Source organism: Podarcis muralis, chromosome 12 (genome assembly GCF_964188315.1).
Source record: "Podarcis muralis chromosome 12, rPodMur119.hap1.1, whole genome shotgun sequence".
Lineage (NCBI taxonomy): Eukaryota > Metazoa > Chordata > Lepidosauria > Squamata > Lacertidae > Podarcis > Podarcis muralis.
In genome coordinates, this window is record NC_135666.1 from 5,577,741 (window position 1) to 5,603,064 (window position 25,324).

A 25,324-nucleotide genomic window follows, 5' to 3' on the forward strand; every position below is an offset into this window, starting at 1 on the left:
GAGTCTTCTCTTCTCATGAGGTGGCCAAACTATTGGAGCCTCAGCTTCAGGATCTGTCCTTCCAGAACTCAGGGCTGATTTCCTTCAGAATGGAGAGGTTTGATCTTCTTGCAGTCCATGGGACTCTCAAGAGTCTCCTCCAGCACCATGATTCAAAAGCATCCATTCTTCGGCGATCAGCCTTCTTTATGGTCCAGCTCTCACTGATTACAAAATTTAAAAGCCCAGGACAAGATAAAATGATATAACATTGCATATACATAAAAACCCCCACAGTTCTAGGGGGTCATTTAACTGTCCAGAAACCCTTCTGACCTAGAAGTTTCCCATCGGTCGATATATATACTACTAATTCTGGGAGCTAATCGTTGCATGTTGTAATTTGATTGCTGCAGCACAAAATTTGGCCACCTTGTACGGTGGAACCTTGGTTCCCAAACTTAATCCATTCTGGGAGTCTGTTCGATTCCCAAAACAGTTCGGGAGCCAAGGCATGGCTTCTGATTGGCTGCAGCAGCTTCCTGAAGCCAATTGGAAGCCGGGCCGGGTGTTTGGCTTCCAAATCACGTTTGAAAACCAGAACAATTACTTCTGGTTTTCGTTCTTTCGTGAGCCAGAACGTTCAGCTCCCAAGGCGTTCGGGAGCCGAGGTTCCACTGTATATTATAACAGGATCTCTACCGAGCAACAAAGTGGCAAGAAACCGATTGCAGCATCCAGTATATTTCTGGAGTAGTGACAGAATAAGGCCAAGCACCGAAGAAGAACTTGTTGTTTGGCCAGAGTCATAGGGACAGCACCTCTCCAAATATTTTTCCCAGCCTAACCTACTTTGCAGGGGACGCGGGTGGCGCTGTGGGTTAAACCACAGAGCCTAGGACCTGCTGATCAGAAGGTCGGCGGTTCGAATCCTTGCGACGGGGTGAGCTCCCGTTGTTCGGTCCCTGCTCCTGCCCACCTAGCAGTTCGAAAGCACGTCACAATGCAAGTAGATAAATAGGTACCAATCCGGCGGGAATGTAAACGTCATTTCTGTGTGCTGCTCTGGTTCGCCAGAAGTGGCTTAGTCATGCTGGCCACATGACCTGGAAGCTGTACGCTGGCTGCCTCGGCCAATAAAGCGAGATGAGCACCGCAACCCCAGAGTCGGCCATGACTGGACCTAATGGTCCTTTACCTTTACCTTAACCTACTTTGCAGGGAGGAAAAAGTTGGCAGAGGGAAAGCCATGTACTTTCTTGGGGAAAAGTTTGGGTGTAACCGCAACTAAAGTGAACAAAGGCTCGAGCGAAACACACAGGTTGCAAAATGGGCTTGGCCAGGAAGTGGCTGCTGTTAGCTGGTGAGGCAACCTGGTTGGGTAAACTCCGGGAAACGTAGATGTCGACAGGTTGCATGCAAAGCCCGTTTCCTGCTCGCCTCCCCAAAGAAGGAATTTCCTGCGGGAAGTCCAGAGCAGTGCCTTAAAAAGCGCTCGGGACCTGCCTTGTTCTCAGAAGACAAGACGCTCAGCCACCGAAGCACACATCCCGGGAATGATGCGAGGTCCGTGGTTGCTTTCCCTGATTGTCGGCGTCACCCTGGTGGTGGCTGCCATCTCTGAGGCTGAAGTGCCGGCCAGAGAAGGAGGACCAACTTCGGAAGATGCACCTGAGAAGGAAGAAGCCCACCTTGAGCGCCAGCAGGTAAGTCTTGGCGATGTATCTGAAGGAGAGACTTCAGGGTTAAGATCTCGGCTATCGGTGGTTGCTAGCCATAACGGCTCTACTTTTTTTTTTTTTTTAAAGATTTTTATTAAAGTTTTCAAAATATTACAAAAAGAAAAAAGAAAAAATACAAAGTAAAAACAGTTAAAAACAATTCAATCTTTCCGTATCTTATCTTTCATTTGTTTGTTCCCCAGACCTCCTCACACCTCCCTTTTTTGTATTCCAGTGCAATTAGGTGGTTCAGCAAATCCTTTCCCTCTTTGTTTTTATCCTAATCTTTGATCTTAATATATGATAACTTTAGATTATCACCTGTTAACAATCCATTTTTGCACATCTTTATAACATTACTGCTAAAAACCACTTAACTTCAATCCAACATCATTCTAACATTCATTAATTTTGCAGTATTTCTGTAAATAGTCTTTAAATTTCTTCCAATCTTCTTCCACCGACTCTTCTCCCTGGTCATTTCCGCCAGTTCCATATAGTCCATCACCTTCATCTGCCATTCTTCCAGGGTGGGTAGATCTTGTGTCTTCCAATACTTTGCGATGAGTATTCTTGCTGCTGTTGTTGCATACATAAAGTTCTATCCTTCTTTGGCACCAATTGGCCCACGATGCCCAGGAGAAAGGCCTCTGGTTTCTTCAAGAAGGTATATTTAAATACCTTTTTCATTTCATTATATATCATCTCCCAGAAAGCCTTAATCCTTGGGCATGTCCACCAAAGGTGAAAGAATGTACCTTCAGTTTCTTTACATTCATAACGGCTCTACTTTGCCTCCACAATCGGAAGCAAAACGCTTCTGAACCCAGTTGCCAGAGCCCGCTGGAGGGTTGAGGGATCTTGTGTTCGAATCCTGGTTTTTGGCTTCCCACAGGCCACTCTGAGAACAGGATGCTGGACTAGATGAGCCATCGGCCTGATCCAGCAGCCTCTTACCTTCTTACCTCCACCCCCATCATTCTGCCCGGACACTGAAGTCCAGTGCCCAGGGCCTTCTGGCGGTTCCCTCCCTGCGAGAAGCAAAGCTACAGGGAACCAGGCAGAGGGCCTTCTCGGTAGTGGCGCCTGCCCTGTGGAACGCCCTCCCACCAGATGTCAAAGAGAAGAACAACTACCTGACATTTAGAAGACATCTGAAGGCAGCCCTGCTAGGGAAGTTTTTAATGTGTGATATTTTGATGTATTTTTAATCTGTGTTGGAAGCCGCCCAGAGTGGCTGGGGAAACCCAGCCAGATGGGTGGGGTACAAATAAATAATAATAATAATAATAATAATAATAATTATTATTATTATTATTACGATCTCTCCAAGGGAGATGGCGGCATCTTGGACCACTCAGAGTTCGGCGTGACATGTAGCAATATTTTTACCGATCGGGCTTTGCTGTTCAACACAGCAAAAGGCTGAAAAAAGAACAGATGGTGGACCTCTTTCAATGATGAAAATCTGTGGGTTGGTTTCCAAAGTGCCATTGTGGTCCAGGAATAGGCTTCTGTTATTTGTGGCATTTTGGTTGTGGGCATGGTACAGCGAGGGGGGAAAGTATTTGATCCCCTGCTAAATTTGCCCGTCTGCCCTCTGACAAAGAAATGACCAGCCCGTAATTTTAATAGTAGGTTTATTATACAGTGGTGCCTCTCAAGACGAAAAGAATCCGTTCCGCGAGTCTCTTCATCTTGCGTTTTTTTCATCTTGCGAAGCAAGCCCATTAGCGGCTTAGCGCTATTAGCGGCTTAGCGGGCTTAGCGCAGTGTTTCCCAACCTTTTTTGGGCAAAGGCACACTTGTTTGATGAAAAAAATCTTGAGGCACCCCGTGACGTCAGCGCGCAGCGTCACGCCGGGAGGGAAGGGCGCCGGGGCGCTGCTGCTGCTGCTGCCGCCGCCGCTCCCGGCAGGCATGGGCCCAGCTGAGGCGGCGGCGGCTGTTGTGGTGGTGGCGGCGATAGCGGGCGGAGGAGGGGCGGCGGCGGGGCCGAGGTGGCCGGCGGCGGCGGGGGAGGCGGCGGCGGGTGGAGCAGGAGGGCGGCCGAGGCCGGTGAGGGAGTAGGGTTGCCCGGGGCTTGAGGAGCCGTCGCCGGGAGTTGCTGCTGCTGTTGTTGCTGCTGCTGCCCGGACATGCCGGCCTCCTCCTCGTCCGCTGTCTCGCGCTCCTCCCTTTTGCGTGTGCTGCCCCGCCGCCGCCCCATTGGCCAGGTCCTGTCAGCTGATCCTGTGTTATTTCCTGTGTGTGTGTGTGAGGGGAGAATGGAGAGAGAAACCTCGGCACCACCACCGCGGAGCCGCCCCCGGCTTGACGCGGATCCTCGCCGCCGCCGCCCCGCCTCTCGCCGCCCGACTCGCCCGCCTCCCTCCCACGGCACACCAGGCAACGTCTCGCGGCACACTAGTGTGCCGCGGAACACCGGTTGGGAAACACTGGCTTAGCGGATCAGCTGATAAGCGGCTTAGCGGCTTAGCGGATCAGCTGATAAGCGGTTTAGCGGATCAGCTGATAAGCGGCTTAGCGATCAGCTGTTAAGCGGCTTAGCGGATCAGGTGCTTAGCGGCTTAGCGGATCAGCTGTTAAGCGGCTTAGCGGATCAGCTGTTAAGCGGTTTAGCGGCTTGGGAAAAAGGGGGGGGGAGGGAAAAAAACCCTGCAGGAACTCGCAAAACATTTTCGTCTTGTGAAGCAAGCCCATAGGAAATTCGTTTTGCGAAGCACCTCCAAAATGGAAAACCCTTTCGTCTAGCGGGTTTTCTGTCTTGCGAGGCATTCGTCTTGCGGGGCACCACTGTAGCTGTGAGAGACAGAGAATGACAACAGGAAAACCCCCCCAGAAACCCAGAAGGCTAAAGGCAGAGATTGATGTGCATTATAACGAGTGGAATAAGTATTTGATCCCTTTGCAAAAGATGACTTAGTACTTGGTGGCAAAACTCTTGTTGGCCATTACAGAGGTCAGACGTTTCTTGTCGGTGGCCACCAGGTTTGCACACATCTCAGGTGGTCTTTTGTCCCCCTCCATGTTTGACGGTGGGGATGGTGTTCTTGGGATCATAGGCAGCAAATTCCTCCTCCTCCAAACACGGCGAGTTGAGTTGGTATATAAATTTTCCCTTGGCTTTTTTGCTGGCCCAAGTAGGCCCAGCATGGATAGTTGGCTCGGGTGAATACCTGATGTTTCCTCCCTTTATGGTCTTGATTTATGGGCTACTACTAAAATGAGGCTGCATTTTAAACTGTATTTTAGTTAACTGTTTCTTTTTACTTTTTTTCTATTACGTTTTATTGTATTATTTTCTATTACGTTTTATATTCAGTGTTAGCTGCCCGGAGCCCCGCCCTGGCCAGGGAGGGCGGGGTATAAATGAAAATTTATTACAGTCATACCTCGGGTCGTGAACGTGATCCATGCGGGAGGCACGTTCGCAACCTGCCACACCACATCTGCGCATGCGCATGACACCATATTGTGTTTCTGCGCATGCGCAAGCGCCGAAACCCGGAAGTAACCCACTCCGGTACTTCCGGGTTCGGCACGGTCCGTAACCCGAAAATGCGCAACCCGCAGCGTTTGCAACTCGAGGTATGGCTGTATTATTATTATTATTATTATTATTATTATTATTATTATTATTATTAAATTCACTGTCTGGAATTCTGATTCCAACTATGGGTTTCCTGGGAGAACCTGGCGGAGGAATTTCATTCTGCCTCTTACCTTCCCTCTTAATTCTCGGCATCTTTTGTCTATCAGGGTGCACGGGTCGCTAAAGCCTGGTGGAAAAAGTGGATACGGGAAAGTAGGAGGGAAGAGCCCCCGACCCCAAGGCCTGGAGTGTTCGGCCCGCTCGGCAATGTGACAAGCACCGTGCATTGCAATACAACAGCAAGACATGGGAACGGAAGTCAGCCGGTCCCCACCCTCTCCGCCTCCCCCCACTGACTGTTTCCAGTGGACCCTTAGCTCTGTAGCACCCTAAGCTTTTTCAAGCCCACACTGGATCCGCATGCCTGCATTTCTGTAACTTGCTCCTGGTACCTGTTTCAGTGTATCTGTTTCAGTGTTTGTACCTGTTTCAGTGTATCTGAAGAAGTGTGCATGCACACGAAAGCTCATACCAAGAACTAACTTAGTTGGTCTTTAAGGTGCTACTGGAAGGAATTTTGTTTTGTTTTGACTATGGCAGACCAACACGGCTACCTATCTGTAATTGCTCCTGGTAGTTAAGGCTATGTTGACTAAGGCTACGTTACACACACACACACACACACACACACACACACACACACACACACCGTGTCGGAGGCAGATTGCCTCTGAACATCAGTTTCTGAGAATCGCAAACGAGGAGAGTTGCTGTCACGCTCTGGAGAACTTCCCAAAATGAGCGCCAGAGCGGCCACAGTGGGGAAAGGATGCTAGACCGGACGGGCCTTTTTAGATGCTTAGATCCCTTTCTTGACTTCAGCCACCGCCGGAGAAGGGCAGCGAAGGAATATTCTCTCTTTCTAGATTATCTCACAGTCAGTGATAACCATCTTCGGGAGATTGCAGACTGTACTTTCTTGTAGGTTTCTAAGGTTTTTTGGATGCCTGCCTGTCATGGATGCTTTTGCTGAGATTCCTGCATTGAAGGGGGGGTTGGACTAGATGACCCTCGGGGTCCCTTTCCATCTCTACAATTCTGTGTTTCATTGTCTTGTTATATGGAGCTTCTAATTTTATAGCAATAAACACTATTACTGGCAAGGCATTACTTGTGTGTTACCTTGTGTCAATGCACCGGATTGGATCCACTAATCTGGATCAGGACCTTGCAGAAAGGTGGTGTGTGTGTGTGTGTGTGTGTGTGTGTGTGTGTGTGTGTGTATATCCCTTTGCCCTTGCAGCACTCTCAACCTGGGTAAATCGCAAACCTCCCCCTCATTGCCCTAATTAGAAAAGAATTTTTTTGCTAATTGCACGGATGATGGAACAACTCGCTTGCCCCGATTACCTCTGTGTCATGAAGCAATGACCGGTGAGTGGTGAAAGCCGTCTCTTCTGCATTGCTGAACTGCAGAATTAAATTGTGGCGCACAGGGCGGAGGTGGGGTGTGCCGCATGTCATGGGATGTTAAAATGCATGCGCCACTGATCAATAGGAAGACGAACTGCCGCGCCATGATAAAACACTATTAACAGAAGGATTGATACAATTCCATAGGCTGGGGTCTCCAAGCCCTGCTTCTAGCGTATCCAGAAGCAGAGAGACAGGCAGACACAAGCTGCACAGTTGAGGGAGGAGCTGCCCAGCTACGAGATAGTAGCTAAGCAACCAGAAGGGAGGGAGCAGCTGGGCAAGACATCAATTGAGAGTAGGGGGAACCCCCTCCCTCCCCCCGAACTTGGAGGTTCGAGCGTGTCAGAGAACAAAGGAGACGTGGGGGGGAGGGACTTGTCGTTGGCACGCTTCTTGCTGTGGAAGTGGGCAGGAGTCAGAGTAGGCAACTGATCTCCAGGGTTGCTTGTTTGTGCTTGTAACATAATGCAATAAAAGGACTATAAATCTACCAGATGCTCGTTAATTCTTATTGGTAAGCCACCAGAAGGGAGAGGGGAACTCCTGTACTTGACGCTATCTCTCATGCAGCCACAGCCCTTGAAAACCCTTAAAGGTAAAGGGACCCCTAACCATTAGGTCTATTTGTGGCTGACTCTGGGGTTGCGGCGCTCATCTCACTTTATTGGCTGAGGGAGCCAGCGTACAGCTTCCAGGTCATGTGGCCAGCATGACTAAACCGCTTCTGGTGAACCAGAGCCGTGCACGGAAACGCCGTTTACCCTCCCACCAGAGCGGCACCTATTTATCTACTTGCACTCTGACGTGCTTTTGAACTGCTAGGTTGGCAGGAGCAGGGACCGAGCAACGGGAGCTCACCCCGTTGCAGGGATTCGAACTGCCGACCTTCTGATCGGCAAGTCCTAGGCTCTGTGGTTTAACCCACAGCGCCACCTGCATCCCTTGAAAACCCTTACTCAATCCTATTTTCTTACTGTACGTGAAGAGCCCTCCTCGCGCCTTACCTGGAGTTGTTTCAGCGACTCGGTTCCTGGTAAGCTATTTCTCACCAGTTTTGTGGCAGTCCACATTCTTGTGGCACTGGCCTCCCAGATAATGACCCCAACAGAAATCCCGCATCAGTAGGAAGGCTGAACCAACCTAGCATCTTTGGGAATGCAGGGATTTGCTGGTGGTGTTCTTGTTTTTTGCCTGGTTCTTTTAAGGATCCAAAGGCAGCAAGCACTCTTACGGGCAAGGGTTTATTAATGCAGAAAAGTAACAAGGCACACGTACGTCTGAACGAAACCTAAGCAGACACAGAACGAAAGTACCTAGGCAAAAATGAACGAAAAATGTGGAATAGCGTCGCTCGTGCTCCTTCTGTTGCTGCTGGGGGAAACAGCTGGTGGGTATTGGCAGCAGGCAGGTCCCCTCGTAGCCGAAGCTGGAAGATGCTTAACTCAATCCTGGGTGGGTCTGAGGCTGGGCTCCCTCACCGCCCGTCCGTGTAGAAAGCATTGAACTTTGTGGACCGATGGTCTGATTCCGTGGGAGGCAGTATCTGCGCAAAGTGTGCTTGGCGAGTTTTAAAAGGAAGCGTCGTGGCGAACCTCTCCAATAGATGGAGAAGCAACGTTCTGGTGTTGCAGCGCTTTTGCGCCAAGATTGGCCGCTCTCGTTCGCATTTCCCGGACCGGTTTGTGCGCGTCTTAGAAGGCTGGTTTGGGGGAGAGAAGAGAGGCTACAAAGGACGCCTTGCTAGCTGCCATGATGGTTGCAAGCGCCTCTTGGCGGATGAAGGCGATGGGGATGGATCAAACTGGTCCTGCACCCGGTCTTCCACCTGACGTCCCAGTGCCCTTTGACGCATCTGGCCACATAGCACATGCCGTGGATCACCTTCGCTTCCTGCAGCGGAAAGATCCGTGGGAGGCAGTGAGAAGGGGAAGAGGCCGCCAACAGCCGCTGGAACAGGCGTAGGCAAACTCGGCCCTCCAGCTGTTTTGGGACTACAACTCCCATCATCCCTAGCTAACAGGGATGATGGGAGTTGTAGTCCCAAAAAAAGCTGGAGGGCCGAGTTTGCCTATTGCTGAGCTAGAACTTGATATGCACGGAAGGGGAAGGACCCACTGAGGAGGAATGGCTTAGGAAACTGATGGGCTATGCTGAAATGGTGGGATGGACTGCAGAAATGAAGGGGACGTAATGGCAAAGTGTTTAAGGGAGAATGGAGACCACGGGTGGATTATCTATCAAATTATCATTAATACATGAAGTCTCTGGCAGGAGATAATAATAATAATAATAATAATAATAATAATAATAATAATAATAATAAATTTATTACTTATATCCCGCCCAGCTGCCTGGGTTTCCGCAGCCACTCTGGGTGGGTCCCAACAGAATATTAAAAATACAATAAAACATCAAACATAAAAAACTTCCCAAAACAGAGCTGCCTTCAGATGTCTTCTAAAAGTCAGATAGTGGTTTATTTCCTTGACATCTTATGGGAGGGTGTTCCTCAGGGCGGGAGCCACTACTGAGAAGGCCCGCTGCCCGCTTATATTGAAATATAAGCAGTGGATTATTGAAAGAATTAATGACAGTGGGGTTTAGAAAATTAAAACGTGTTGTAAAACAGCAAAAAGGAGTAAAAAACAAACATTAGGAAAGGAGGGGTGGGAAGTCAATAACACACACACACACACACAGAGAGAGAGAGAGAGAGAGAGAGAGTTTGGAATATTTTTGGAGATTTAATAAAAATATGGAGAAAAAGAGAATGGGAAGAGGCCAGGTGGTCAGTCAAGGGGTGGGATTTCCGAGTCCCCAATGAGGGTCAGGTTCAAGGAGGGCCATTTGTCTTCTGTTTGTGGCCCCCAGATGTGGTTCTCTGGTTGCAGCGGCAGAACTGAGAAGCCGAGCCTAGCCCTGCTTTCGGTTTCCCACAATGCGCCACACTGATGCTAAGTCATGGGCATTGTGGGAAATCATTAGAATGGCTTACCTGCCTGCTCAGGATGCCAAGCCAGAGGTGGAGGGGGGAAGGAAGGGGTCCCAGGGCAGGTGTTGGTGTCCTGGCAAGTGCCTTAGGATGCTGAGTACTAGTGAAGGACTCCTTCCCTCCCTCAAGACAGACAGATACCAACAAGATTACTGCAATGCGCTGTACTTGGGGCTGCCCCGTGCTTGGTTCAGAAGCTGCCTCTAGTACAGAGTGCAACAGCTAAATGGGTGCTCAGTGAGGCCCTGGCAGGACACAAACATCTCACCTAGGTGAAACAGTGGCCCAGGCTGACTATGAGCTAGAAAGTCAGGTCCAAGTTTCTATTTCGAACAACTTGGTGCCCCAGAGAGCCTGCTCATCTGCTCTGTGCCCTCACCTGTGCCTCCTGCTTGGCTGCATCCTTGGGGCCTCCATCGCCTACCCCTCTTGAATTTGTGTCTTCTGGTGGGGTGGCAGCCCCTCTCAGCACCAAGCCCACCACTAACGCCAGCAGCGAGAAGCACCGCATCGCCCGCGAGGTGCTCCGAGGCGCCACACGACTCTTCGCGTCCGGATTTGGGAGGGGAGAAGCTCCTGTTTGTGGAGGAGGAATTGCAGGGAGAGAATGAAAACCAGGAGCAGGGCTTTAAGGACCAAGGAAGTTCCCCAAAACATCACCTTTGCCTAGGGGAGCTGGAAAGGGGAACAAAGGCAGCAACTAAGTTGGGGAGGAGTACAGAAAGCCTGCAACCTATAAAGCCTTAAGCAGCTCAGCACCCCAACACCTCAAGGATCCCCTCTCCCCATATGAACCTACCCGGACCCTGAGATCATCTTCTGAGACCCTCCTTCGTGTGCCTCCTCCTTGAGAGGTCCGGAAGGTGGCAACAAGAAAACAGGGCCTTTTCTGCAGTGGCTCCCCCTCTGTGGAATGCTCTTCCCAGGGAAGTTCGCCTGGTGGCTTCATTATACATCTTTAGGCACCAAGCAAAAACCTTCCTTTTTAACCAGGCCTTTGGTTGATCCAATTTAACATCCTATGCCCTTTTAAAATATGTTGGTTTTTTTTGGAGGGGGGCCGGGGGCTATTTGGTGGTTGTTTTTATTCTTGTTAGGTATTTGGTGGTTTTATATCTTGATTTTATTCTGTGAATTGCCTTGAGACCCCCGGGTATAGGGTGGTATATAAATTCAGTAACAACAACAACAATTTGCTGGTGGTTTTTTTACTTTTTAAAAAAACGGCTCCGTTTTTGGTCTTCCTGACTTCAAGTTTTTTTGGGGGGGAAACGAACCTTTGTGTAAGTTGCGGGCTTACTGTATGACAAAAGTAATAAGGGATGATTTAGTATTGGCAGTTGTATGAACCTGAGCAGTAGGACCAATCGTCTGTACCCTTGGGAACATCGTCCAATGGTCAGTTTCCTTCCAAAAACCATTACAGGTTCTATGCTGTGCTGATGCCTAATTATCGTCTTCCAAAGCAACTACAGTGGTACCTCGGGTTACATACGCTTCAGGTTACATACGCTTCAGGTTACAGACTCCGCTAACCCAGAAATAGTACCTCGGGTTAAGAACTTTGCTTGAGGATGAGAACAGAAATTGTGCTCCATTAGCTAAATCCATTAGACAAACAAGGCCCCATTAGCTAAAGTGGTGTTTCAGGTTAAGAACAGTTTAAGAACGGACCTCCAGAACGAATTAAGTACGTAACCCGAGGTACCACTGTACTCTGTTCCGAACTTAAAAATGGAAAGCGTAATGCTGGTGGTCAACAGAAGAGGTTTAAAGATTCACTCAAGGCAAATCTTAAAAGATGTAGTATAAACACCGACAACTGGGAAACACTGGCCTGCGAGCCCTCCAATTGGAAACCAGCCTTTACCAAAGGTGTCATGGGCTTTGAAGACACTCGAACTCAGGACGCAAGGGAGAAACGTGCTAAGAGGAAGGCACGCTTGGCAAATCCACACTGTGATCAACTCCTGCCCGGGAACCAATGTCCCCACTGTGGAAGAACGTGTGGATCCAGAATTGGCCTCCACAGTCACTTACGGACTCATTGTTAAAAACGTGTTTATGGAAGACAATCTTACTCGACTCCAACTCTACAGTTCTATGATTCTGGGAGAGGGGGGTCACAGCATCAAGCAGAGCTTGGCCCTGGCACCTTTCTGTATGGGGATCCTCCACCCCATAAACTTAATTCGGTCCATTGGGCTCCTGAGGCCATTTGGCCAAGCCACACTAACTTGCCCTGCCCCTGATGCCACGTGTGGGGCAGGGAAGATCACAGCTGGGCCCATGGGACTCACCCGGTACTCCGGCAGACGCAAACGTCAGCTGATCTGCAGCGCAGGGAGACGCAGGTGACCTGGCGGCATTGTGATGTCAGGTGATTGGCAGGTGTGTGGCCCCGCCCATCTGCCCATCTTGGGGGGGGGGAGGCGGGGAGATAATAATCCAGCCCACCAAACAGATTCAGTCCCACATCTCTGGCGCTAAACTGAAAGGATTAAGAACGGGAAAGATTAGATGGCTGAATAAGCTGAAGGATTTGGGTAAACATCTCCCTCTTGTGGCGACTGGCCATGTGCGAATGAATCACCGGAGATCAAACTCCGCTGGCAGTTCCGTCGATCGATATGTCATTTATTTATTTAGTCCAAAAGAAATTACACGCCGCCTGATTGTAATTACTTAAAAAAAATTAAAAATCCAAAGTAGTTTATGAAAAGAACGAAACTACAAAATTTCCGATAAGAACAGTGAAAAGCAGCTGCTTAAAATCTTCGGGGAATGATTAAAATGAACAGTAAGCTAAACATTCTAAATAATAATAATAATAATAATAATAATAATATAATTTATTTATACCCCACCCATCTGTCTGAGTCTCCCCAGCCACTCTGGGCGGCTCCCAATCAAATGTTAAAAACAGTACAGCATTAAATATTAAAAACTTCCCTAAACAGGGCTGCCTTCAGATGTCTTTTGAAGATAGCATAACTGCTTATTTCCTTCACATCTGAAGGGAGGGTGTTCCACAGGGTGGGTGCCACTACCGAGAAGGCCCTCTGTCTAGGTATCTAGGGTAGTCCTGTCCAGACAAAAAAATGTTTTAAAGAGGCGCTGAAAACAATTTAGTGAAGGTGCCAGACTGATGTCAATCGGCAGGAAATGTCTGGGTGCGGCCACACTAAGGTAAATATTGATCCTTTACAAATGCAGAATGAATATTAGGCGGCACCTGGGACAATGTGAATTCCACAGTGCCAGGAATCCTGGAGGAAGTTCCCAGGTGAATGAATCATAGAGTGGTACAACTCCACAGGTGAAAAGGAAATCATTGCAGACCCGGAAGGCTCTGCCACACACGGAGAAAGGCCCAGGATCAGGTCCATGGGGCTGATCCTGCAGGCGCCTCTTATGTCAGCCTGCCTTTTGGGTAACCCAGCACTGACTCCAGACCAGACTTTCCAAGTGAAGTTGGAAGGGACAAGGTACTGTATTTTTCGCCCTATAGGACACACTTTTCCCCCTCCAAAAATGAAGGGGAAATGTGTGTGCGTCCTATGGGGCGAATGCAGGCTTCAGGAAGCTATCTGCAAGCGTTGGGAGCCCGGTGGGAACTCCCGCCAGGTTCCCAAGGCTTGCGGAGAGCAGCCTGCAGCCCAAAGCACGGGGCGTGCAGCGGATAGCAGCCTGTTCTGGGGGCTGGGTCGGGGGAAGCTCAGCTTCCCCCACCCCAGCGCTGCAGCTGGGGAAAAAAATAATCCCCCCCTTTATTCCCCCCGAAAAAACTAGGTGCGCCCTATAGGGTGAAAAATATGGTAACTGTTAGGTGGATTTGTAGCTGATTGGCTGACCAAACCCAAAGAGTTCTCATTTGTGTTTCCTTGTAATCCTGCAAAAAAACCAACCAACCAAGGTCTTTGAATTTTTTAAAAAAGGGGCAAATGTTTAATGCATATCTTTTAAGCTTTGTACAGAGATTTTTACATTAGTATAACTGACTCTGTATATTAAGGCAGCTTCCGATTCTCGTGCGATCCTTCCTGGTCTCTGCAACCAGCAAGGGTGTTGGGCAATTCCCTCGCGGAGTTGTATGGCTGGATGATTCACCTGGGAATTTCCTCTAAGATTCCTGGCGCTGTTGCAAGAGCCACATAATGTTCATTCCGCATTTCTAAGAATCTTTTTGTTTGGCCGCACCCACACTTCAGAACTCCCTGCCTGTTGAAATCAGAAAGGTGTCTTCACTGTTCTCTTTCTGCACCTGTTGTTGCTGTTTAGTCGTTTAGTCGTGCCCGACTCTTCGTGACCCCCTGGACCAGAGCACGCCAGGCACTCCTGTCTTCCACTGCCTCCCGCAGTTTGGTCAAACTCATGTTTGTAGCTTCGAGAACACTGTCCAGCCATCTCGTCCTCTGTCGTCCCCTTCTCCTTGTGCCCTCCATCTTTCCCAACATCAGGGTCTTTCCCAGGGAGTCTTCTCTTCTCATGAGGTGGCCAAAGTATTGGAGCCTCAGCTTCAGGATCTGTCCTTCCAGTGAGCACTCAGGGCTGATTTCCTTCAGAATGGATAGGCTGGATCTTCTTGCAGTCCATGGGACTCTCAAGAGTCTCCTCCAGCACTGTAATTCAAAAGCATCAAAAGCACCTGTTAAAAACACTATATTTCCGGGTGAGCCCACAAAGATATGTAGAAGGCTAGCCTGTGTTTTAATTGGTTTTCAGCTTATCGTTGATTTCAACTATTTCTCTGGATGTTTTAAACAGCTGGGTTTTTACTTTATAATATTTCTCATTTCTCATTTCATATGCTCATTTCGTAAGCTGCTTTGAGGGTTTACCCCTAAGCAGTATATCAATCCTATGAAATAGATAAAATAAAATAAAATTTAAAAATACTGTACTGTTGAAATGGCGGCGAGATCACACTGGCCTATTTATTCTGCCGGTGATGCCAATAAAGGTTTGATGATGATGATGATAAAAAAACCCAAAACATTACATATGGATTGAGGAAACTGTGGCTTGTTCACATATGCCAGCTATTGTAGAATCATAGAATCGTAGAATTGGAAGGTGTTAAGTTGTGGGTGAACATATCAGACGACACAACGATTCTTCAAACAGCTCTTGTTTATTCACAGGCCAGGACAGAACTGAAGGGTTCAGCCAGCCTGCTTATATAGAGCTCCACTACAATGCAACAGTAACCACTTTCTGTAACTATCCAATCAATGAACGTCACTCCTTATTTGCATATGTGGACCTGAGTGAAAACTATCTACAGTACCCCCCTGCTGGCCCAGGGTGAGAACTTCAGTGCATAACAGAAGGGACCCGAGGGTCATCTAGTCCAACCCCCTGCAAGATGCGGGCCGATCGCCCTGCAGGCCGCTATCTGGTGTATATCCTGCCCTCTCCCCCTTCCTCCCTCCCTCCACCCCCCTCAAAGAAAGCTGCACAGGCAGCTATCTGATAGAGGGAGAGGGGGGAGAAGGCGGGAAATACATCAGATAGCTGCCTGCAAGGCTTTCTCTGAAGGGGGGGGGTGGGAGTTGGAGGGAAGAAGGGGGAATTTCAATGCGGGGGGTTGACAATTATTATTTTTTTGCACCGGGTACCACCTCACCTTGCTACGCCACTGCCGGCGGCTCCTGCACCAAGTGATGAATTCCTTGAAGGCTGTATCTTCTGCCCCTGTGCTGGTTCCGGGGTGTGTGTGTGTGTGTGTGTGTTACCGTGCAGCGTGGTCTGTGTCCAGTCCGAGTCTAAAGCGGGGTCCAAGGCAGGGAGTCGGGTCTGGTCAGGAACTCTGGCAGAAAGCCAGACAGGGTGCCGGCAGGAACAGGTAACCAACGATGTTGCTCCCGCCACCTGGGACTGGGCAGGCTGGCCTTTATCTCCTCTGAGGCATAGGGCGGCCCCCTCCACAGGTGACTCGCCTCTCCTGGCCTGGATGCAAGCACTCCTCCTGCGGGAACTTAGTTCCCTCTGCCTCTCTGCCCTGAGCCTCTGCAGCTCAGGAGAGGCTGGAGGGTTACCGGACCCAGAGGCAACCTCAGCTTCCACTGACGGGGCTGAGAGTGGCGCACCTGCAGGCAATGGGTCCTCCATCACCTCAGGAGCCAGAGCAGACTCAACTGATGCCTGCACCTGAGGATCCAGCACAGGTGAGGACCCTTCAGGCTCAGGCCCCAGTCCTGGCTCAGCTGGTTCTGGAGACAGGGAATCCTGTGCAGCCTGGGATTCCTCAGGTTCAGCCTCCGAATCCGATTCCCAGGCCATCACAGCCCCTGTGGATTCTGCCGCCTGAGGCAGTTACCTCGCCTTGCCTCATGTGTGGACTGGCCCTGCATCTAGCCCAAGTCCCCGCGATGCAGGAATCGCAGCTAAAGAATCCCCGGCTGGCTCATAGGTCATGTCACATTTTTCAGCTTTTAGCTTCCCAAAATGAAAGGTGCTAAAAAGTTCTATCCCGGCTTGGGAATACAAAAGGTATTTTGGTGAAAGGAACGTGATTTGGTCTTGCTGGGCAAGCACAATGTGTGTAAACCTGAACAGAAATCACTAAACATGATTGCCAACTATTTGCAATCATATTATTATTATTGATTGCTGCTATTATTGTTTAGCACTGCCTGACATTTCAAGAAGGCAACATTAAAATTCTTTGGTTTTCCGAAAGCAGTTAATATGCTTCTGCATCAAATTTAGAAGGCAGGAGCGTCTCCAGCCCCATCATTCAGCCCGGACACTGAGGTCCAGCTCCGAGGTCCTTTTGGCGGTTCCCTCCCTGTGAGAAGTGAGGTTACAGGGAACCAGGCAGAGGGCCTTCTTGGTGGTGGTGCCTGCCTTGTGGAACACCCTCCCACCAGATGTCAAGGAAATAAACAACTATCTGTCTTTTAGAAGACATCTGAAGGCAGCTCTGTTTAGGGAAGCTTTTGTTGCCCAGTCACAAAAATAAGAATAGATTTGAATGCCTCATACCCAAATAAGCCACATTTTGAAGGCCACTCAGTGACGAAATTTGCAAAGATTCACCCCCTAAAATGATGGCTAAAATAGCCACCCAACCTCTGGTTAAAAACCACCTGTGGAGGAGAGCGTGCCAACTTGAATGGATCCTTCAACGAACCTGTCACTGGCCCTGCTTAGGGGGCTCAGACCCCATACCCGTTGCTGGTCACACTGTTTTCACCCTATCCTGGGAGTGCGCAGCCTGGGAGTCATTCTGGACTCACAGCTGTCCATAGAGGCGCAGGTCAATTCTGTGTCCAGGGCAGCTGTCTACCAGCTCCATCTGGTACGCAGGATGAGACCCTCCCTGCCCGCAGACTGTCTCGCCAGAGGTGCATGCTCTGGTTATCTCCTGCTTGGACTACTGCAATGCGCTCTACGTGGGGCTACCTTTGAAGGTGACCCGGAAACTACAACTAATCCAGAATGCGGCAGCTAGACTGGTGACTGGTAGCGGCCACCAAGACCATATAACACCTGTCTTGAAAGACCTACACTGGCTCCCAGTACGTTTCCGAGCACAATTCAAAGTGTTGATGCTGACCTTGACAGCCTTAAATGGCCTCAAAGGCCCAGTATACCTGAAGCAGCGTCTCCACCCCTATCGTTCAGCCCGGACACTGAGGCCGTGGGCCTACTGGTGGTTCCCTCCCTGCGAGAAGTGAGGTTACAGGGAACCAGGCACAGGGCCTTCTCAGTAGTGGCGCCCGCCCTGTGGAACGCCCTCCCTTCAGATGTGAAGAAAATAAGCAGCTATCTTCTCTTTAAAAGACATCTGAAGGCAGCCCTGTTCAGGGAAGTTTTTAATACTTAATGCTGTACATGCTGGAGGGGATTGCAGCCTACTGTTCCCATAACTCACTAAAGATAAACTATGACAAAACAAAAATTGTGGTGTTCACTAGAGCTCGCCACACCTTTAGATGGTCTTTAGACGAACATGTGATTTTTAAATATCTGGGTGTCACATTCCAGGCTACATCTAGTTGGCTAGCCCACTTTAAGGCTGTAACCATCCTAACACGAAGAACAATTGGTGTCCTGCTTAATTTCTTTCATACCCGGGGAGGACAATTGGTGATCCCGGCATTAAGAGCTTTTGTTGGGAAAGCTATTCCCCAGATGTTATATGGGATAGAACTCTGGGGGTGGAACCAGAGGCTGTTGGAACGGCTTGAAATTTTGCAAAATTATTATCTCAAGAGGATTCTAGGCCTTCCTCAAGGAACCCCAGCAGCTTTCTTGAGGGTGGAGGTTGGTTTACCCTCTGTGTCTGCCAGGGCCCACTTAAGATTCCTACGATTTTACATCAACCTTGCAAACACTTCAAACACCTTATTGGCCAAAGAAGCCTTTGTATCTCTTCAAAAGAACACCACTTGGCGTCAAAACCTATCTGAGATCCTGGTTAGATACACCCTACCGGAGTTTAATATCCTCAAACTGTGGAGCCCGGACAAAGTTCGGGAATGGATCCTGGAGAGAGACGCTTTGCTAGATATCACAAAAATACAGAACCCAGGGTCCTCCCACTGGTTTCCCCGACTGAAAACAGTCAAAACCTGCGCCAATTACTTGGCGAATATCACCAATCCCACCCTTCGGAGAGCCTTCACCATGGCCCGTTTTCAAACCATTCCTACGGCCTATCTGTCAGGCAGATATGCAAAAATCCCAGTAGAGCAGCGTATATGTCCTTGTCATATGAGAACCAAAGAGGATCTCACACATTACATGTTGTATTGTCCCATCTATTCGGCCTTCAGGGATGCGATGTTACAAATTATTCCCAAATCAATAGTCAACTCTGAGGACCAAGTAAAGTTTTTACTGGTGGACGCTGATCCACGGATTTCTCACGTGGTAGCGGTCTTTGTGGTGAAGGCTATGAAAACTAGAGTACGGTTCCTGGAGGAAACGGTGAGGTCCCTCCCATTGCTCTCTTAACCTGTTGCTGTATCTTCTTTCCTGAATGGTGGGTTTTTTTGGGTAGTTTCCTTGCTGGGACAGCATGGCATGAATTTTAGCTTACTTTTATAATTTTATTGTCTATCTTTCAATAATGTTTTATGGTATTTTGTGTAAAGGCATGGACCTCACAAATTTAATAAACTTGAACTTGAACTTCTTAATGCTGTATTGTTTTTAACACTTGATTGGGAGCCGCCCAGAGTTGCTGGGGAAACTCAGCCAGATGGGCGAGGTATATATTATTATTATTATTATTATTATTATTATTATTATTATTATCCTCATTGCCAACCTTGGCTCTTTCTGTTGCAGGCAAGGAGCACCTGTTCCGAGTGCGTATGCGTCAATGGCACATGGGTTCTGACCTGGAGGCCTGGATGCGGCAGTACCATAGCAGGAGGTATCCCTGAACATGATGCATGGAAAGGAGGTATCCCTAAACATGAGGCATGGAAAGGTCGCTGCAAGAACACTCCCTGTTAGCAACATACCCTTGGCAGCCCCTCTTCTCTCTGTCCCCCTCCAGTCTCCAAAGAATCATGGACTGGTCCAGGAGATGCAACCGAGGATATTCCACCCAGATGCAAAGTCTCAACGAGCGAAGAGTCAGCTCTTGCAGAGGTTTCTCACAGTTCTTCCAGCTCTTATGTCTCAATAAAGCATTTGCAAAAGTCGGTGGCTTTGTTTTGTCTGAAAATAAATTTAAAAACACCCTCGTAAGCGGGGCAGCTTAAAAACAGCTCGCAAGGATGAAGGCAGAAAGCAGCCGTATTCTTATAGCTGGGAAGTGGAAGAGGCAGGCGGAATATAAATTGGAAGAATTGCATAAAGAGGTGTGGGATATAGCTATTAAAGATAAATCAATATGTGTCATAGGGACGCGGGTGGCGCTGGGGGTTAAACCACAGAGCCTAGGGCTTGCCGATCGGAAGGTCGGCGGTTCGAATCCCCGCGACAGGGTGAGCTCCCGTTGCTCGGTCCCAGCGCCTGCCAACCTAGCAGTTTGAAAGCATGTCAAAGTGCAAGTAGATAAATAGGTACCGCTCTGGCGGAAAGGTAAACGGCATTTCCGTGCGCTGTTCTGGTTCGCCAGAAGCAGCTTAGTCATGCTGGCCACATGACTCAGAAGCTGTGCGCCGGCTCCCTTGGCCAGTGGCGTAGCGTGGGGGGTGCAGGGGGGGCCGGCCGCACCGGGCGCAACATCTGGGGTTAGGGCAAATCCACAGGTTAGGTGGTGCAAATCCACGGGTTAGGGGGCGCAAATCCACGGGTTAGGGGGCGCAAATTACTTGCCTTGCCCCGGGTGCTGACAACCCACGCTACGCCACTGCCCTCGGCCAATAAAGCGAGATGAGCGCCACAACCCCAGATCGGCCACAACTGGACCTAATGGTCAGGAGTCCCTTTACCTTTACTTAACATGTGCCATTAAGTAGTGGCAGAGCATATTCCCGCGCTGCCCAGGGCGGGCGTGCTCCCAAGGGGAAGGTCCAGGCAAGCAATTTGGAGCAAAACAGCAGTCAGGAGACCATGATCTTTATTGTTGCGCAACAGGTCCCCACAGGAGTAAGATAAGGTTATCAGATTTTTTTCAATGAATCCGGGGACACTTTTCAACTTCAATGGATTTTGTATGGGGACTGATTTGTAAATCGAGGGAAACGGGGGTAACCTTAGAGTAAGAACCCTGAGCACAGAGTGACACCCTCTTTTAAAACTTCCCTCTTTGCCCCAGAATACAATTAGAGCAGCATCATTGATACATCATCACTACATCACTAAAAAAAGGTAAAGGACCCCTGACAGTTAAGTCCAGTCGCGAACGACTCTGGGGTTGCGGCGCTCATCTCAGTTTACTGGCTGAGGGAGCCGGCGTACAGCTTCCGGGTCATGTGGCCAGCAGGACTAAGCCACTTAGTACCAGAGTGGTACCTATTTATCTACTTGCACTTTGACGTGCTTTCGAACTGCTAGGTTGGCAGGAGCAGGGACCGAGCAATGGGAACTCACTATGTCGCAGGGTTTCGAACTGCCAACTTTCTGATCAGCAAGCCCAAGAGGCTCAGTGGTTTAGACCACAGCCCCACCTGCATCCCTGTGTATACAGTGGTACCTCAGGTTACAGCCGCCTCAGGTTACAGACTCCGCTAACCCAGAAATAGCACCTCAAGTTAAGAACTTTGCTTCAGGATGAGAACAGAAATCGCGGCGTGGCAGCAGCAGGAGGCCCCATTAGCTAAAGTGGTACCTCAGGTTAAGAATAGTTTCAGGTTAAGAATGGACCTCCAGAACAAATTAAGTTCTTAACCCAAGGTAAAGATAAAGGTAAAGGGACCCTTGACCACTAGGTCCAGTCATGACCGACTCTGGGGTTGTGGCACTCATCTCGCTTTATTGGCCGAGGGAGCCAGCGTACAGCTTCTGGATCATGTGGCCAGCATGACTAAGCCGCTTCTGGCGAACCAGAGCAGTGCACGGAAATGCTGTTTACCTTCCCGCAGGAGTGGTACCTATTTATCTACTTGCACTTTGACATGCTTTCGAACTGGTAGGTTGGCAGGAGCAGGGACTGAGCAACGGGAGCTCACCCTGTCGTGGGGATTCGAACCGCGACCTTCCGATTGGCAAGCCCAAGAGGCTCAGTGGTTTAACCCACAGCGCCACCCGCTTGGCTTGTCACTAGCATGTCACAAATGGGGAGGGGTATACAAGGGTTACACAAGTTCAACATTAGGCCACTTTATCAGACACCTTTCCCAACACTTCTTAAGGACCCATCACCGAAAGAACAAGGAAACTCTTGACATCTCCTTGCCCTCAGGACTTGCCTGGAGATGGGCTTTCAGAACACCTGACTTGCTCAACGGCCTCTGCGGATGCCTAGTGTTGCCCCCCTGGTCAGTCCCTGGGTGGGGGGGCCATGGGTGTGCTCTCATGCTTGGGGAATTATGGTGGGATGCCCTGTTCCCAGTGGCGTAGCGTGGGTTGTCAGCACTCGGGGCAAGGCAAGTAATTTGCACCCCCTAACCCGTGGATTTGCGCCTCCTAACCTGTGGATTTGCGCCCCCTAACCCGTGGATTTGCCCTAACCCCAGATGTTGCACCCGGTGCGGCCGGCCCCCCCTGCACCCCCCACGCTACGCCACTGCCTGTTCCTGCAGCCTACGTGACTTCCTGCTTCCTGGTTCATGGAGGGAGGTGGAGCCCAAATTCACCTTTCTTTAAGGGTTAAAATGGCACTGGAATGAGGAGAGTCGGTTAAAGTATGGATTTTGTACGAATTTATAATGCTAGGTATCTTCCCTGAGCTGTCAAGTCAAAAGGATACGTTCAGGCACAATATTTAATAATAATAAAAATAAATATTTTTTTATACCCCGTCCTTCCTGATTTAAAAACCGGGCTCAGGGAGGCTAACAGCAAATATAAAACATTGATTAAAATGTGACTTAAAAACAGCATAAAACAGCATCATCAATATCAATAAAATTCAAAAATTCAGGGGTCATTTGTGGGGGAAAACCAACCAACCAACCAACCAACCAACCAACCAACCAACCAACCAACCACCCAGTCAGTAGACCTCACATGATCACCTACTATGGCCAGCGAGGAGACCAGGGAGGAATTTAAATGTGGGGTCTCAGAAAGGGTTTCTTCATAGAAGAAGAAAGGGAAAAGGGAATAGAGGATCAGGCTAATTCAAATTGAAGGTCAGGCGGAATAGCTCTGTCTTACAGGCCCTGCAGAAGGAGATCAAGTCCTGCAGGGCCCTAGTCTCGTGGGACAGAGCATTCCACCAGGTCGGAGCCACCACTGAAAAGGTCCTGGCCCTGGTGGAGGATAGTCTGGCTTCCTTAGGGCCTGGGACCTTCAAGCCATTATTATTCATGGACCTTTTATAACATTGTAACTTTAAAGATGTGCCCCCCCCTGTCATTTCCGTAACAAACTAGTACCATGCCTCTTCTGCTAGATTCTTACCCAACTTAGTCCTTGATTTTAGTTCCCCTTTCCAGCACAAAGCGATCGCTTTGGAAACTTCCTTCCCGCTTGCGGAACGCATTCCTCTCCAAATCTCTCCCTCTGGGCACTCATTCTCTCCCCGTACCTCCTCCGCCATCAACAAGAGCTTCTCCCCTCCCCAAATCCACACGCAAAGAGTCGTGCGGCGCCTCGGAGCGCCTCGAGGGTGATGCGGTGCGTCTGGCTGCTGCTGGGGCTAGTGGTGGGCTTGGTGCTGAGAGGGGCTGCCGCCCCAACAGAAGACACAAATTCAAGAGTGGCAATTTTTGTGGAAGGCGATGAAGGCCTCGAGGATGCTGCCAAGCAGGAGACACAGGTGAGGATGGAGAGCTGGTTGGGGCACGCGAATGATTTGGTCCTTTATATCCTTTACACCCGCCAAGCGGGTGGTGCTGTGGGTTAAACCACAGAGCCTAGGACTTGCCGATCAGAAGGTTGGTGGTTCGAATCCCCGCGACGGGGTGAGCTCCCGTTGCTCGGTCCCTGCTCCTGCCAACCTAGCAGTTCAAAAGCACTCAAAGTGCAAGTAGATAAATAGGTACTGCTCTGGCGGGAAGCTAAACGGCGTTTCCGTGCTCTGCTCTGGTTCGCCAGAAGTGGCTTCGTCATGCTGGCCACATGACCCGGAAGCTGTACGCCGGCTCCCTCAGCCAATAAAGCAAGATGTGCGCTGCAACACCAGAGTCGGCCACGACTGGCCCTAATGGTCAGGGGTCCCTTTACCTTCATCTTACCCTTGCAATAGAAACTTGGGCACAGCTTGGGGGCTTAAAGGCAACCTGGGCAGCTGTTTCGCCTTATGCTCTGGTTATCTCTCGCTTGGACAACTGCAAAGTGCTCTACGTGGGGCTACCTTTGAAGGTGACCCGGAAACTACAACTAATCCAGAATGTGGCAGCTAGACTAGTGACTGGGAGTGGCCGCCGAGACCACATAACACCGGTCTTGAAAGACCTACATTGGCTCCAAGTACATTTCCGAGTACAATTCATAGTGTTGGTGCTGACCTTTCAAGCCCTTAACGGACTCTGGCCAGTAAACCTGAAGGAGCGTCTCCACCCCCATCGTTCTGCCCGGACACTGAGGTCCAGCTCCGAGGGTCTTTTGGCGGTTCCCTTCCTGCGAGAAGCCAAGTTACAGGGAACCAGGCAGAGGGCCTTCTCGGTGGTGGCGCCCGCCCTGTGGAACACCCTCCCATCAGATGTCAAAGAGAAAAACAACTACCATACTTTTAGAATACATCTGAAGGCAGCCCTGTTTAGGAAAGCTTTTAATCTTTAACAGACCACTGTATTTTAATACTTTGTTGGAAGCTGCCCAGGGTGGCTGGGGAGACGCAGCCAGATGGGCGGGGTATAAATAAATTATTATTATTATTATTATTATTATTATTATTATTATTATTATTAGTCCAAGGGGTCTGTGTCCTGCCAGAGTCTCAATGAGCCCCACCTAGCTGCTGTTTTCTATACTAGAGGCAGCTTCCGAACTCAGTGCAGGGCTAGACCCATGTTCAGCGCACAGCAGTAGCCTAACGAGGCAGTCTGGTTTAGGATCGGACTTTGCCTTCTCTGAGATGGGCTACCTGCCCAGGTGGATGAGCCCCATCTACCTCTCACTTCTTTCTACCAACTTCTTCTTTCCTTCTTTTATTTTTGTTTTTTATTTATATTTCCAAATTTATCCATTTCGTTAGTTTAACTTTTTATTTTATTTTAAAAAGATTCTTTATTACAAAACATTTTACATAGAACGTAAAAAGAAAGAAAGACTACATAAACAGACCATAGACACTGACTAACAACACCTCATTTGACATTACATACCCTTTAACTTCCAATTAACCTCACTGTGATTTTTATACCTTACTAGTGGCGCTGTGGGTTAAAGCCTCAGCGCCTAGGACTTGCCGATCGAAAGGTCGGCGGTTCGAATCCCCGCGGCGGGGTGCGCTCCCATCATTCGGTCCCAGCGCCTGCCAACCTAGCAGTTCGAAAGCACCTTTGGGTGCAAGTAGATAAATAGGGACCGCTTACAAGCGGGAAGGTAAACGGCGTTCCGTGTGCTGCGCTGGCTCGCCAGATGCAGCTTTGTCACGCTGGCCACGTGACCCGGAAGTGTCTTCGGACAGCGCTGGCCCCTGGCCTCTTAAGTGAGATGGGCGCACAACCCCAGAGTCTGTCAAGACTGGCCCGTACGGGCAGGGGTACCTTTACCTTTACCTTTACATCACCTTTCCAATGTTTTGCTATCCTTGCCACTCTTTCTGTTGCAGGCAAGGTGGAGCTGTTCCAAGTGCGTATGCGTCAATGGCAGATGGGTTCTGAGGTGGAGGCCTGGGTGCGGGAATGCAATAGCAAGTATCCCTCATCGTCACCGACGGAAACGTCGCTGCAAGAAATCTCGCTGTTAGCAACGTAGCCTGGGCCAAACCTCTTCTCTCTGTCCTTCTCCAGTCTCCAAAGAATCACGGACTGGTCCAGGAGATACAACCGAGGCTATTCCATCCCGATGCAAAGTCCCAACGAGCGGAAAGTATGCCCT

At 49.5% G+C, this 25,324-nt stretch overlaps 1 pseudogene across 1 annotated transcript; it reads left to right on the forward strand.

The window, feature by feature from the left end:
* The first annotated feature begins 1,175 nt into the window (after window positions 1-1,175).
* On the forward strand, window positions 1,176-25,324 carry LOC114607900 (uncharacterized; annotated as a pseudogene). Its single transcript, XR_013390241.1, has 4 exons — window positions 1,176-1,685; window positions 5,463-5,648; window positions 22,917-23,096; window positions 25,056-25,324. The product of XR_013390241.1 is annotated as an uncharacterized LOC114607900 (transcript).